At 43.9% G+C, this 16,940-nt stretch overlaps 1 protein-coding gene across 4 annotated transcripts in view; it reads right to left on the reverse strand.

The window, feature by feature from the left end:
* LOC144820657 (golgin subfamily B member 1-like) overlaps positions 1 to 16,940 on the reverse strand; it is a 290,085-nt gene that overhangs the window by 166,774 nt on the left and 106,371 nt on the right. The window lies entirely within an intron of this gene.

The raw sequence follows: 16,940 nt of genomic DNA on the forward strand, positions 1-16,940 counted from the left end.
ATGGTAGAATTTGAAAGTTAAACACAGCAACAAAAGCCAACATTTTTGTGGTGAGGTGAGTATCAGCAATGTACACTAAATTACCAAAATAAATTACAATACTTTACTAATGACCAAAGAAGGCAATAATCTGGAGTTCCAATCTGAAGTTCTAAAACTTTAATTGAAAATCGAGATTTGTCTGTTGACAATTCATAGAATAACATGTGCCTGTTAAATCACTTCATGAGCAAGGTAGTAGTTTACAGTGTTAAGTAGTGTGTGCAATAAACAATGTGCTGTGCTTTGGTTCAGAGCAGTAAAGGTGCATAATATAGACCTGTAAATTATAAACATAAAAGTTTCCCATCTTATTTTCCTATACAGAAGGATGTACAGGGTAAGTGGGAGAGTGTGGGAGTGTGTTTGTGAGTGTGTGTTGTCAGTTTAAGTCTGAATTACAGTCTCCAGTGACGATATTACAAAGAGGGCACACTGTCCCTGTTTGTGTGCGGTGCCCCTTTAAATGGGTGCCTCAGGCATAAACATGCACCTTATTCTAGGTAACGCACTGTCCTCAAAGTGCATTCGAAATCAATATTGCCCTGGATAAAGTGCATTAGTGAAAGAAGGAGTGGCTGCATGTAGGCCGTACCCACCTTCACCTCCAAGGTATGACTATGATCACCCTGCAGATGGGAGCAGTGAACAATCAGTTGCCTTTGCGCCCTTGTCCATAACACAGGGTGGGTGCAGAGGCACAGTGTGCTTCCCTCAATTGCAAGGGACTACAACCCAAGCAAATGAGGAAATACCCTCTAAAGATAGTGCTGGTGCTGTATGTATCACAGACAGGGCTGTACAAGCATGTGCTGCCCCTTCCGTATTACTACAGTGCCTCAGCTGCACACAAAAAAGGTGCATGTACACAATGCGCCTCTTAGTCACTGTATGTAATATGGCCCCAGGATGTGACTGGGATGAAAGCAGAGCAGTTACAGACCACACTTTGAACAATGAAGTTTTCCATATAAACATTCCATGTTTTTGAAATCTGTGGCATAGGGAGATACAATAATTTGCTCAGAAACCCAATCTTTGGTCAATTGCTAAGCCGGTAATAGAAACCAGGTTTCCAGGTTCCAAAGTTACAACTTTGCCAAATTGGCGTCTGTGGTTATTTTATCAGTAACTTTGTTCTACATGCTTCTCAAAGGATATTGTAGACTCCAAACAGGACAATGGCCTAGATTACTTATTTAGTGCACAACCTGGCAGAACTACTTTTTTGGACTGGTCTTTGACTATGTTCCTGTGAATGGTAAGCAGAAGCACAGTACCAAAAGAGATATTTTAGTAGGGCATAGAAAGCTCTATGGTCAGCTTATGAGCAAACAACCGAAGAGAAAATGGCTCGCGTCTGGGTCCCAGGAGATGTTTTATTGATTTTTTTTTAGGGTGTTTCCGCAAAAGGAATGAGCTTGGCCTCAGAGCAGGAGGTGGTAGATAATGTGATAAGCCAACTTGTAATTATTTCCAGACAAATACAGGGAAAGGAATAGTACAACACTAGCTTGTACAAAGAAAGTATAAATATGACTGCAAGTAAGTGCCTACATGTAGGTCGCATGTGCCATTTATTAGCTTAGTTATTCTCCCCCCGCAGCCTTACAACTGCTGTTATTTGAGTTGTGCAGATCCACTCCAATGACAATACAACAAGCACAGCTCCATGGAGCTGTTAGTGTAAGATGGTTTGTGACAGTGCAGCATCAGTGTATACTGCATTATTGTACTTTTTAAAAGAGTGGCAGAAGGACACTTTTTTTGTTGCAGTTTTATATAGCACAAATTTGATTCACAGGTCTTGCTGCGCTTTACATGAGCACCAGTTGCATTACACCAGTTCACATGCATTACACTTTTTAGGCATGGGGAGATTAAGTGGTTTTGCACAGAATCAGAGGATGCTGTGCTGATGCCGGGACTAGACCTGTAGTTCTGCCACGAAATAAGCTTGCAACCTGTTTCAAGTTTGGTCCCCCCAAGAAAGGTAGGACTGTAATTAATGTTATGAAAGGTCACAACACTGTTTCTTCTACAGAACAAACCACTAACACCAAATGAAATGCGGTTCGAGTTTATGGGAGAAAATCATATATCTTTGGGACAACATAGTAAATAGTAAAAGACCCAGGACATATACACAAAAAAAGCAATCTGGGGTTTACATAATAGTGAAACATAGGGGAGGGAGAACAATGGGTTTTACCTATACATCACAATACTATTTATGCATAAACAATAATGCACATATAACAAGTTTAGTAGATCTAGTGTTGTTTGATCAATACACAAAGCCTAACCAGACCTAGACACTATTCCCTCTATTATAAAGTCTGGTGGGCAAAAACGCTTGGTAGTATGTACATTGACGTTTCGATCCCTTAAGAAAGCGTGCATATCAAACCATCGGTATGGGGTCTTCTTCATGACTACGGACAATATTTGTGTATAGCCTTTCTGAAAAGCCAAAATAAGTTACCCTCGCTGTCAGTGAGACGTCGGCCACTTTGGGGCTGGCTTGCCAAACTTAAACTGAAAAATATGGTCCTTGTGAGCGTCTATAATCTGAACACGTTCTTGTGTCGAATATTCATTTAGTAGTCGTATCCGCAAATCTGAGGGGCACCATGTACTTCCTTTGCTGTCTCCGGCGTTAGGCGCTCAGGGTGTGTGGATCACACGTATTTAGTGCGCTCAAAATCTTAGAGGTGTAAAGAACGGGGCCGGCTGCCTTCATATATGTACAGTTCCGTAAATCAGGAGCAGTTCTGCTACCTTGACAGCTCCGGCATTCACGCTCAGAGTTGGATGACATCCCCGTTCTTTACATGTCTAAGATTTTGAGCGCTCTAAATAAGTGTGATCCACACAGCCCCTCCATCTACTCTCATTGGTGTCAATCCTACATGGTAACAGCACTTGTACATCCATCTTATAAATCCTATGAACCTGCCACACAGTATCCTCTAATTCTTCTGTTCCTGGTGTCTGATATGTGGGAAGTGGGTAGGCACAAATGCCTTGCTCTAAATCAAAGTGAGCATGCTGAGGCAGAAACAGCCAAGCAAATGTTGGTGTCCAAATGGTGGCCACTTCCTTTTTCTTAGGAATGAGAAAAGTTATTTTCTACTCAAAAATCACTTCTGCAAAATCTTACTTTCTTGCAGAGAAGCTCTGAAATCCTTGGAAGTTTGATAACAATATGGCCTTTGTCAAGGTGCTGTGTTTCCTAAAATTATTAGGAACACTGTGGAAAAGTAAATTTTGCCATGTTCTGTGTCCCTACGCGTCCTCCATCATATGTTATCTGTGCATGATTAATATGCATATGTATTCCCCATTTATGAAAAACGCAATTATAGTTGTGTCCACCTCTAGTATGCCTGTTTCCAGTTCTCGTGAATACTACGAATATCAGGCCTATGTAAAGCTACGTTGCCACGTTTCTCAGTGTGCACGTTATTCCATTGTAAAGTCCCCGTTTCTAGGCCTCAAAAGGGCCTGGATACCAGATTCAGCTCCTGTCTCCTGAGCCCTCGCTGAGGAGCGACACGGCCCCCACCTGTGTTCCTGACCCTTCACTTACTTCCTGCCTCACAGTGCCCGGTTCAGCCTGGCTCTGCCTCTGAGTCTGCCAAGAGTATGTTATGATTCTAGTTATCAGTTCAGCCCTCCTTCTCTGCATTCCTAAAGCTACTGAACCGCATCAATAGTTTCCGTCATTGTCTAGCCTTTACGTCTCCATGTAAGAGAAATACTGTATTAATGGTCATTTAATATTCTTCATCACACACTACATGTAGAATAATGCATGCTCCAGTCTTAGAGTCTGTTAGCCTTTACCCCGATAACTTTTGGATTCTATCAACATGTTCTCTAAACATCAGATACTAGATACTGTTTAGGTACATGTCGCCCTGACTCTCCAGACTTCAGTCTCTGCTCCTAGCACAGAGTTCGTAGCCCCCAGCTTCTCCTAGTAATACGTCATTGTCAGTTTGCGCGCACCATCAGGTTAGAGGTCCCGGCTCCTTAGGTAGCCCCCTCCATGTTTCCGCCCCATTTATGACATATTCTGTTACGTTTGCATCACAAGTCTATGTATACGCCTCTGTTACACCTACTTTCACCCTTATCTTTCGCGACTGCTACGCGTCACACCCTTTGCTCCACCCACCGCTCCGCCTATCATATGTACTGTAATGCAACTGTTTTAATATATATATGCGTGTGTATTGTTATTAAACGTTACGCCAGTCTTTTCCCCAGAGCGCGCTCATCCCAGATCCAGCCCCGGCAGCTGCCGGGCCACGCCAGTCCAATCCTGTCCCCCCTGCCGGGCCCTGCCATCCTATTCATATGCAGGTTGTCCTGTTCCTGTCCTTTATGCTGTAATAAACCTGCAAACTCCTACTACCTCGAATCTTGACTCTTATTTATTGAGCTATCTGTTATTGCTATGCCTAGTCAAACCTAGATCCGGTATTATTTATTTATATACCACATAATGGCGCCCGAATAGGGACTTGCCCTTTCCCCACGCGCCGGTGAAGCCACGCCGGCCCCCTGACCCTCTGCAGCCGTGACGGACAAATACCGTGCACCGGCAGATATTTCTGCTTCAAGTATCCCTCAGGCCCACGGAGGAGACGGAGGTGGCGGTCCAGCATCCAGACGAGGCGGTGGAGGAACGCGGCGAGTCCCGACCAGAGCCCAAGCCGAGAGTCCAAGGTCCGAGGTATCCGGAGGCCCACCCGTAACAGAAGTCCGAAGTTCGTCCGTCCGGCGTCGAAGCAGTCCCGTCCAGTCTGAGGCCTTCCGTTCTTGCTGCCCGGTGAGTACCGTCGCTGGGGTAGTATCTAGACAGGGTCAATCTAAATTGTCTCTGGTCCGATGGGTCTGGGTACGCAGATCTGAAACGAAGTGTTCACCTAGGTGGATACGGGTCTTGATGCGTCCCTTTATGGGACCGGTATGTTCCGTGCTGTTTCAGCAGCGCATCCAGTAATTCTAGTCTGTTCCGTTCTCGAGAAATTCATGTGTTTCTGTTCTCAGTGTTCCAGGTAGTATTCTGTCCGAACTGTTGCTTCATAATGTTATTCAATGTATGTTCAATGTCGTGGTATGCCTGAATTGTTTTCTCAATTGTTATTGTTCCTCGTGTATTGTATTGAGTTCAGATTCAAGTTTGCAATGTCCCTCTTTTCGAGATTACGTCAGTTAAAAACTAGAAGGGGTCTGCTAGAAGAAGCAGTTCCTGTCCCGCCTAGGGACAGTCCAGGTCATTTTATGTATCAGAAACATGGCATAAGGGCCATATTGTATCTAGATTTATGGGTAGAGTATACCAAACAGTTAGAGGAAAAGTATAGATGGCCCGTATCAGGTACGTGGGATGCCGAGTGCATCATGAGAGTAGAAGAAGCATTATGGAAAAAGAAAGCCAGACAGTCACAGAAAGATGCCATTGAGTTATGGCGCAAAGAATCTCATAAAAGAACCGAAAAAGAAATCAGAAAGTCTGAATTAAGTAGAGAATCCTTAGAGCGAGCACAAGAAAAAGAATTAATCGAGATAGGTGAACGAGTTAAAGCCGAACAGTCAGACAGACAGAGGCATGCTCTTATTAAGGGTATGTACCCTCTTCTTGCCGAGGGCTTGCCAAAAGCGACCCCGGAGGCATCCAGTAATTTCCCGCCACCATTAGTTCCGACCAAGCTACGTCACAAACCGACCGCAGCTGATATTTTCATTTCGTCCTATTTGAACGACACAGTCCCGGAATATGCAAATCCTGTTCCCGCTCCGCCAGTCCCTGTAAATCAGGCACTTCCCGCTCCTCCAGACACCGGAGTACCTGTTACGGTACCCCCGGCCCAGCCCGCCATACAAGTCCAGCCTGCATTTCCATTTCCCACTCTGCCAGGACGAAGAGCATCAGTAGACGACTCTAGTTTAGGGGCCGCAGGGGGAGGTCCTCCAGGAACCCCGCCGCCACACAAGCGTTTAACGTTAGTCGAATTACATGCACAAGCGTCACAACGTACGCCCAGGTATCAGTCTGTTGCAGAAATAAGAAAAGCCCTTAACGAATGTGGCTATGATCCAGTCCCAGGCGAGGATAATATGGTTTTATATTCATTACGCGTAAGAAAGGTGACCGAGTATCTAGTCACCCTACCAGATATGAAAGGAGATCTAGACAGAATATACCGTTTCATCCGTACAGGGGATGATCCAGAAAGTATTAGTGACGTCATGTGCCAAAGAAAAGTTGAAGTCCAGCTCATGATATTAAAGTTTCTGATTAATTGTCTAATAAGAGAACAAGATTATCCGACCAAAAATCAAGCCGAAATGAAAGTCCTGACAAAATGGAGTGATAATATAGCCGAGGGTAAGCATAAGACCATCAGCAGTATAGAGAGTATGTACAAGAAAATTCGTAAGGAAATAATAAGGTTACACGAACAACGTAAAGCAGCACAAGTAAGCGAGAAAGAAAGTAACTCAGATACTGAAGAGGTAGAGGACGAGAATCCCGCCAGAATAGCGTATGTAGGAAAATCTAGATTTCCAGATCGCCATTTGCGCCTAGAACACAAGTCAGTTTTACATCATCCAGCACCAGAACAAGGTTCTCTGGAACAAGTATTTCAAGCTACCGATCACATTCTGAAATCACGAATCGGTTACAGTGAATTAAGTACTATGCATGAACAAGAACTAGCCCGATCAGCAGTCCGATGGATTACTGATTCTACCACTTTTCCAGACGAAATAGTGGCACAAATGTTTCTGAAATTGCCCCCAGCCGAGCAACGACTGGCGGGTATGTATATGATCCAACACCTCATTACTTTGTATGAGGGTCAACATTCTGATCCAGGTCCGTTACACGATGTCCTGAACGAGTTACTCCAGTATAAATGGAAAGGTTTAGGTACCGATTTAATTAGTGTCATTCTAGAACAGCGCCACAAATATAGTATGTTTCTGAACCCGCATTTTGTTCATGTCTCACCCCCAGAAAGTAAACCCTTTTACATAGACAGACAGAATCCGTTACGAGAAGTGCATCCAGTTAAGACAGACGGTGGTGAAATGCAACGAGTGTTTGTTTACACCCCGATCACAAAGATGGAACTCTTAGAGATGAAAAAGTTAATTCCCTGTCATGATAAAGATCCAGCAGGGTTCCACCGAGAATTAAAGGACATGCTCCGTATGGGAGAATACACGTATCCAGATATCATTAAAATGTTAAAAGTCCTATTGCCCGCAGGGGTATATGAGAAACTCAAGGAAAAAGATTGGGAGGTGGGAGAGAAAAAGATCGATTGGGCAGTTCTAGAAGCTGAAGACAAGATACGAGTACCAGGTACCGGTCTTGGAGATAAATGTAAAGAATTACCAGAATTATTAATACAAGTTTTGCCTAGATTATTGACAACTAGAAAAGAAGACTGGGATGCAATCTCAGCCTGTAAACAGAAACAAGACGAAGACATTAGTGATTTTTATTCTAGATTTGAGAAATGTTTTACCATAAACAGTGGCCTCAAGACAAGTAGCGAGTCATACCCTCATCTTTTTGTTACTAAACTAGTTGAGAATTCAAGTCCACAAGTTAAGAATCGAGTTTTGAAAGTCGAAAGTACCTGGCAAGCTAATACCCCGTCCCAGATGTTACAGATGCTTCAATATCACCAGAATAGAATCAGAGAAGAGCAAGAACACGAGAGAAAGCGTATGAAAGACACGAAAATGAAAGTACTAGTTGCACAATCTGTTCCTCAAGACAGTCAGAAGAGGGGTCCGAATCAAGCCAGTCACCCTGCAGCTCCCGTTAAAGGGAACTGCAATTATTGTAAACAGCCAGGTCATTTTATAAACGAGTGTGCAGTTCTGAAACACAACATAGCTACCGGTAAGACTAAAGAAAGACCACGTCCGCCCAGACAAGAGCAAGTTTCACAGACTTCTCAGCCACAGAATGCACCACAGACAGTTCCAGTACCGCAGCCCATCGCTGCAACACAGCATGTTACACAGCAGATGTATCAGTATGCGCAGTCAGAGTATCCAGAGTATCAGCCATATTCATGAAACAGCCTAGAGAGGGAGGTAGGCTTGCCTCTCATCGAGATACCTGTAGATCAAAAAGGTCCCTATGTTCACAGTCAAGTACTAGGGAAGGACAGAAAGTTCCTGATTGATACAGGGGCAAGTAGGACCACTATAAGTCACGCCGAAGTTCCAGGGGCTCCGCTCTCAGGCTCTAGAAATGTTTCCCTTGGATTTTCAGGAAAACCTATCGTAAATGAGATATCTCAGCCAGTTACTCTAGAAGTAGGTCCACTGTCCCGCACTACTGATCTGTTACTTACTAAGTCATGTCCAGAAAATCTATTAGGCATTAAAACACTGAAAGAGTTAGGTGCAGTTATATGCTGTTCCCCAGAGGGAATACGATTGTTCCTACGTGACTTCAAGGGTCACTATGTATTACGAGATTTTGATCCAAGATTGTCTAATGTTCCGCAGCATCTATGGGCGCAAGGTCCAACTGATGTTGGCTTTATGCAAATCACACCCCATCGTGTGACTCTCAAGCCAGGTGTAGTCCTGCCACGAATCAGACAGTATAGATTGCCGCCTGAGGCTGTAGCAGCCTTATCCAAAATTATTGACGAGCTCATGGCTCAAGGAGTAGTGGTAGAAACTGACTCCAATGTATGTAATTCTCCGATCATTCCAGTCATGAAACGTACTGATCCAAATGCACCCCCAGTATATCGATTAGTGATTGACCTTCGAGAACTTAATAAATGTATTATTCCCCAGTACCCAGTTGTCCCAGATATCTCTTCCCTATTGACAGCCATTGATTCCGAAGCCTCATTTTTCACTGTCATAGACCTCAAGAACGCATTTTTTAGTGTCCCCATTCATCCGGACAGCCAGTTTCTTTTCGGATTTTGTTTAAATGGAAGGAGCTATATGTTCACACGCGCTCCTCAAGGTTTCACAGAAAGTCCTAGTATTTACAGTCAAGCACTTAAGAGACAACTAGACGATATTCACATGCCAACTGACACTGCCCTGCTCCAGTATGTCGATGATCTACTGATCACAGCCCGTTCTGAACGTGCTTGCGAGCGAGCATCACTTACAGTATTGTATTTCCTAGCCGAGATGGGGCACAAGGTGTCCCCTTCTAAGCTTCAATTCTGTGTCCAGCAAGTGATCTACTTAGGCCACTTACTGTCCAAGTGGGGTAGGCAGTTGACACCTGACCGTATCCAGTTAATAGCGAGTCTTCCTCAGCCCAAGACCCAGAAGGAGGTACGTGCTTTTATCGGCCTTACTTCTTATTGCAGACAATGGATTTCTCAGTATGCATTTCTAGCCAAACCACTGATACAGTTAACGACACAGGAGGCAGCCGTATCGACTGTCCTCCCTTGGACATCTGAACATACACTTAGTTTTAATGAATTAAAGAAAGCCCTATGCCAAGCTCCAGTTCTAGCTACACCAAACTACAGTAAGCCTTTTACACTTTTCGTCACTGAACGTGAAGGTACAGCATTATCTGTTCTCACACAAGATCAAGCAGGACAATACAAGCCCTGTGCTTATTTTTCGAGCACATTAGATCCTGTAGCCCAAGCTCTGCCTGCGTGTCTCAAGTCAGTTGCAGCCACAGCACTAGCTATCAGACAAAGTGATTCCATAGTCTTAGGACACTCCCTGACCGTACAAGTTCCACACTCCGTGGAAGTTCTTTTAAACCGAACACAAACTCAGCACTTGACAATTGCACGTTTAACAGGTTATGAATTGACACTGTTTCAGCCACACATAGAAATCAGACGCTGCAACGTCCTAAATCCTGCTACATTGTTACCATCAGTTACTTTGAATCCTGCCACACACGACTGTGTGGAAGTAGTTAACATCATGACCAAGCCAAGACAAGATCTGACAGATATTTCATTACCAGATCCCGACCTGACACTTTATGTGGATGGTTCATGTATGAGAACAAGTACAGGAGAACTAGTAGCCGCGTATGCAGTGACTACTGACACTGAAGTTATAGAGACACATCGTATTGACACCCTGTCTGCTCAAGCAGCGGAGCTAGTTGCTCTGACTCAAGCCTGCATACACGCCAAGAACCTGAAAGTTAATGTTTACACCGATTCACGTTACGCATTTGTAGTTGTACACGATTTCGGAGTGCTCTGGCAGGAGAGAGGTTTCATGACTTCTCATGGAACCAAGATTCAGCATGGTCTCCTTATTCAAGCTCTGTTAGATGCAATACACTTACCGACATCCATTGCTATCATGAAGTGCAAAGCACATACGAAAGTTACTGACACTATTTCTCAGGGTAATGATCTAGCGGATCGCACAGCCAAGCTTACAGCACAGACTCCAGACATTTCAGTTAAGCCAACACAGACACACACTCCAGATCCGACTACATGTATGACAGTTAAGGACCCTACTCAAGATGTCATAGATATCCAGTTACATGCTACTCCTGAAGAAATCAAGAAATGGTCCGAACAAGGAGGGGTCCAGACAGATCAGGGATGGGTAACGAAGGGTAGAGCCACATGGTTTCTCCCCGACTCTATGGTTCAAGTCATTATTAATACCGCACATAGTCCAGCACATTTAGGAGAAAAAGCAATGTTAGACAGTATCCAGAATATTTGGTTCAACAAGCATTTACGAGCTGCAGCCAAGCAGAAAGTCCGCACCTGTATGATATGTTGTCAGTTTAATCCAGGTAAAAGTGTCCCGGTGGAACAAGGTGGATTCCAGCCCCCTGACCACCCTTTTGAAGTCCTCCAGATGGATTACATTCAGATGGAGCGATGTCGAGGTTTCAAGTATGTCCTTGTAGTAGTATGCGCTTTGTCCAGGTGGACAGAGGCATATCCAGTCCCAGATTACACAGCCGCGACCACAGCCAAGCAGTTGGTTCGTGAATTCTTCCCCCGTTATGGACTCCCTAGAGTCGTATATTCTGATAACGGCCAGCCATTCTCATCTGAGTTGATGAAACATGTTTCCCTTTTGTTAGGGTACCAGTGGAAGTTCCATTGTGTACGCCATCCTGAAGCAGCCGGTCTCGTAGAGAGACATAATCAGACCCTGAAAATTCGAATTGCAAAAGTTTGTCAAGAGAAAGGTGTAGACTGGCTAGTAGCTCTGCCAGTTGCTTTGTTTTATATGCGCATGGTCGCACATTCCAGATCAGGTCTGTCCCCGTACGAGGTCGTTTTCGGCCGCCCCCCTAACATGTGGGGTACACCTAGACCCCGAAGTATTACCGATGTTTCAAGTAATATGCTGACAAATTACCTAGCTTCCTTGATGTCTGCCCTCAACTCTTGTCGTTCACAGGTTGCCGCCGCATTTCCAGACAATACCGAGGTGGCACCGCATGAAATCGTTCCCGGATCCATGGTCCGAGTGCGAAATTTCGATCGTTCAAGTCCGCTGGAGCCTCGCTGGAAGGAGCCCCGACAGGTCCTCCTGGCCACCCGTACAGCCGTGAAGTTGGAGGGACGCAAAGGCTGGGTGCATCTTTCGCACATCAAGAAGTTTTATGGATTGAAACCAGTTTCAAAGAACATTTCCGAGGATTTAAAGGACTGCCAAAGTACTATTCTTAAGGACTGTCCCGCAAAAGACACTGTTACTGAACCCTCCCTGTTAGAGACAACTCCGCAACAGGAGTATAAGAAAAAGCTAAGGTCTAGTAAAATAAGTCAGCCAGTTTGATTGTCTAAGTCCTCCCCTAGGTGAAACGGTTAGACCGGTTTCTGACATGTATAAAATAGACCCCCATAGTGAGAGAGTTAGTCAAAACTCAATCCGATGTATCGTTTTTCTAAGTTTCATATTATTTCTCAGCATTATGATTTCCTGCACCAGTTATGCATTTTTCCTGTATTTTCCAGTTTCTCATGTAAATAAGTCTTCTAATGTTACAGTAGAGCACACGTTTAGTGATCTGCCTCCTCATGAACTCTCTTACCGCCTCGCTATGCGTAACAATTCCTTTATCCGCATGTTACATTACTCACACCAGACCAGCAATGCCACTAATTGTTGGGTGTGTGGTCGACTCCCCCCTTTCCAGACACCGAAGGGAGTTCTGCCACTCTTTCCTTATCCATTTTCACATAATGGTTCGTGTGGAGCATGGTCCACGTTAACGTCATCCTTAACAGATATGTCTTTTCTTAACAGTACATGTTTCCCAGACAAGCAAGGTCTTCCCCACAGAACAGGGTTAGATCTAGAAAACGAAGTTTACAATTTAGGTAATTATTCTTCGAATTTCATGGTCCTGAATGTTCAGTCTGATACTACTCCAGACTTACCTGCTATTTCAGTACTACCAGTCAAAGGCGAATTATGTGTCCGAAATAATGGTTCCGTACATGTAGGACACAGCGATTGTACTACTATTGTCCAGTATAGTGACAGTGGGAAATCTATTTTCAAAGCTTCACGTCATTCTTATTTTATTTGTGGTCAAACCGCATATGTTCGTCTGCCCCTCGATTGGGAGGGAACTTGTTATATTGCCTTCCTACTGCCACCTGTTTTCCTAGCCCCACCTGATTATCATAGAAACACACATCTAGTACACATTAGACATAGAAGGGAGATCGAGTCCCCGATTGTCGATTATACTGAAACTGCTCTAGAACAGTATACAGATTTCAATAGAGGTTTCTTCTTCTTTATAGGCCCTATCCAGAATAGTAAGCTAATCCGTAGGTTAACCAGAACCCTTGAAGCTGTAGTGAATGAGACTGCCTCTGCTCTAGGTAACTTAACCGAAGAGCAATCTGCTATGAGATTTGTCGTGCTCCAAAATCGTCTCGTCCTTGACGTCATACTGGCCGATAGGGGCGGGGCCTGTAGAGTCATCGGATCTAGTTGCTGCATTTTCATTCCAAATAACGCGCCGTCTGTTTATTCAGCTATAACCAGACTCCATAAAATTGCCCATCTGTTACACCAAGATCCAGGCACCTGGACATGGTCCGGTTGGTTCTGGAATATAATTTCCGCCTGGGGATGGAAAGTCTTGTCCTTTCTAGGTATTGCAGTAGCGATCATATTCAGTTGCTGCCTCTGTATACAATGTGGCCCTGCGATTTGCGGCATTTGTGCTACCTCTTGTATTCCTAGTCCCAAGCCCCGTTCTAAATCCCGTTCCAAGACAATTCGAGACGAGCAAATGATACTGCATGAAATGATAGATGGTATCATGAATATTGATGTTTCCTGATGGAAACGTAGTGACAAGGAGGGAATGTGGAAAAGTAAATTTTGCCATGTTCTGTGTCCCTACGCGTCCTCCATCATATGTTATCTGTGCATGATTAATATGCATATGTATTCCCCATTTATGAAAAACGCAATTATAGTTGTGTCCACCTCTAGTATGCCTGTTTCCAGTTCTCGTGAATACTACGAATATCAGGCCTATGTAAAGCTACGTTGCCACGTTTCTCAGTGTGCACGTTATTCCATTGTAAAGTCCCCGTTTCTAGGCCTCAAAAGGGCCTGGATACCAGATTCAGCTCCTGTCTCCTGAGCCCTCGCTGAGGAGCGACACGGCCCCCACCTGTGTTCCTGACCCTTCACTTACTTCCTGCCTCACAGTGCCCGGTTCAGCCTGGCTCTGCCTCTGAGTCTGCCAAGAGTATGTTATGATTCTAGTTATCAGTTCAGCCCTCCTTCTCTGCATTCCTAAAGCTACTGAACCGCATCAATAGTTTCCGTCATTGTCTAGCCTTTACGTCTCCATGTAAGAGAAATACTGTATTAATGGTCATTTAATATTCTTCATCACGCACTACATGTAGAATAATGCATGCTCCAGTCTTAGAGTCTGTTAGCCTTTACCCCGATAACTTTTGGATTCTATCAACATGTTCTCTAAACATCAGATACTAGATACTGTTTAGGTACATGTCGCCCTGACTCTCCAGACTTCAGTCTCTGCTCCTAGCACAGAGTTCGTAGCCCCCAGCTTCTCCTAGTAATACGTCATTGTCAGTTTGCGCGCACCATCAGGTTAGAGGTCCCGGCTCCTTAGGTAGCCCCCTCCATGTTTCCGCCCCATTTATGACATATTCTGTTACGTTTGCATCACATGTCTATGTATACGCCTCTGTTACACCTACTTTCACCCTTATCTTTCGCGACTGCTACGCGCCACACCCTTTGCTCCACCCACCGCTCCGCCTATCATATGTACTGTAATGCAACTGTTTTAATATATATATGCGTGTGTATTGTTATTAAACGTTACGCCAGTCCTTTCCCCAGAGCGCGCTCATCCCAGATCCAGCCCCGGCAGCTGCCGGGCCACGCCAGTCCAATCCTGTCCCCCCTGCCGGGCCCTGCCATCCTATTCATATGCAGGTTGTCCTGTTCCTGTCCTTTATGCTGTAATAAACCTGCAAACTCCTACTACCTCGAATCTTGACTCTTATTTATTGAGCTATCTGTTATTGCTATGCCTAGTCAAACCTAGATCCGGTATTATTTATTTATATACCACAACACACACAGTATATTGTCTAAGCCCCAAAAAGAAACGGAGACCTTTTAAGAGAAAACGAAAACTAGCAGGGTTCTTCCAGCCCTCACACAACACAGATGCCGGTAGTTTACAATGAGCAGATTTAATATATACTAATCTTATTTTTATTTTATTTATTTTATTTAGAAAGTTTTATATAGCGCGAACGTGACCCTTGGGTATCAGAGCGCTTCACAGAATATATAAACAAGAGGTAGATTAGAAATACAGAGTACATATACATGAGGTAGATTAAACATATTATTCACATAGCGTTACCCTAAAGGGAATGGGGTAGGTAGTTATAGTTCCATACATTAGGTGTAACCTACTGCTACAATTCACATAGCATTGCCCTACTGGACTAAGGTAGGTTAGTTATACTTTAAGTAATAGGCGTATCGTACTGATATGAGGTAGATTCGGTTAGTACTAACACCGGGATAACATAATGCTAAATTTTCAACCTGCGTCTGTCCCCAAGTTGACATAAATGTTATAACTTTTCTTCAATATCCTATTAAATTGAATGCTAAGTTCCTGTATAGACCATACTGTCTTGGCTTTGATTGTGCGATCTTCTTCTAGTTCTCTCTGTGCTCTAGCCTCTAGGTCGTTACTGCTTACTGGACATTGTTTCTAGTTTCCATTCGATGCTCCGTGTGGGCCCTTTCCGATGCGGTGGCGTTGAAGTCCGTACTTGACTATGTAAGGAACTTATTCATTAGGAAGCTCTTAGCTTCCTTTTTGAATGTAATAATGTTAGTAATTTCCTGATATTCGGAGGGAGTGAGTTCCAGACTCTGGGGGCTGCCCCAGAGAACGCTCTGTCATACGTTTTCTTCTTCCTGAATATGGGTGGCCTCAGCAGCAGCTCCTTGGCACTTCTGGCAGGTCTGCAACCTCCCGATATCTCAATCTTCTGGGCCAGGTAACTCGGTGTTTTGTAGCGGAGTGCTTTGTGGGTGATACATGCCATTTTAAATTGGATTCTGGCTTCATATGGAAGCCAGTTTAACGCTTTTAGGTGAGGTGAAATATGGTCGAACTTCCTCGAACCGGTGATGAGCCTTGCAGCTGCATTGAGGCATGCTTTTAGTGGTGCCGTGGACATTTTTGGTAGGCCTGCTAAGGTTGTACATCCGTATTCAATCCTTGAGATAACTAAGGATTGAATTGCTAGTTTGAGGTCTGCCGATGAGATGAACGGTTTCACTTTCCTTAAGTAGTTCAAGTGAAAGCGCGCACTTTTTGCCATTATTTTGATGTGTGCTTTCATGTCTAGATTCTTATCCAAGGTGACTCCTAACGATTTGGCTGAGTCCACCAGCGTAGGGGTGCAGTTTAGTGCTGTGATAATTTTGGTCCACTCTATCGTCTCTGACTTGATCTTTGGTGGTGAAATTAATAGGAATTCAGTTTTTTGAGCATTCAGCTTCAGGTGATTACTGGTTAACCAATACATTGTCTTTCTTAAAGCCTCATTGATTAACTTGATGTCCTCTAGAGATGCTACTTTGATGTAAATCTGGGTGTCGTCCGCGTACTTGTGATAGGATATGTTTGCGTCTTGGAGGATTTCTGTCAGAGGTTCAACGTATAGGTTAAAGAGTGAAGGAGATAAGGTAGATCCTTGAGGGACCCCGATCGAGTTTGGACAAGAGGGGGATAAAGATTGGTTGACCAAGAATCTTTGCGATCTGTTCTGAAGGAAGGATTCAAACCATTTCAGTACCAGTCCTGACATTCCCATCCTCTTGTGTAGCCTGTCCAGTAGTTTATCATGATTTACCGTGTCAAAAGCTGATGATAGGTCTAGAAGGACCAGTAGGCATGTTCTATTAAGATCTAGGGCCTGTAAGGCGTCATCCGCGATATGTAGGATCTTGTACAAATTAAGTAAGAACTACCATAATATTCAACAACTCAGAGAACAGAAGAATTATTATACTGAACGTGAAGTACACTACACTTATTTTCATCACGCATCCCTACGTAATGGGTCTAAATCCCTATCTAAATATATATTATATTTCTACAGATATAAACTAAATCATGTATCCCGATATGCCATTCCCTATTAGCTCTTAAGACGGAGAAACTCTTCTCAGCATCGTCTAACAAAAGGTTGAATCTGTGCTGCCCCACCCTAAAAAACTGTACCATTTAAATACTTTTATATTATATGTTGCTCTATGACACAAAGATGGTCTCTCTGTTGGGTTCCTGTACTTCCTATACTGGACAGTCAAACAAT

The sequence above is a fragment of the Lissotriton helveticus genome, chromosome 1_1, assembly GCF_964261635.1.
Source record: "Lissotriton helveticus chromosome 1_1, aLisHel1.1, whole genome shotgun sequence".
Taxonomy (NCBI): domain Eukaryota; kingdom Metazoa; phylum Chordata; class Amphibia; order Caudata; family Salamandridae; genus Lissotriton; species Lissotriton helveticus.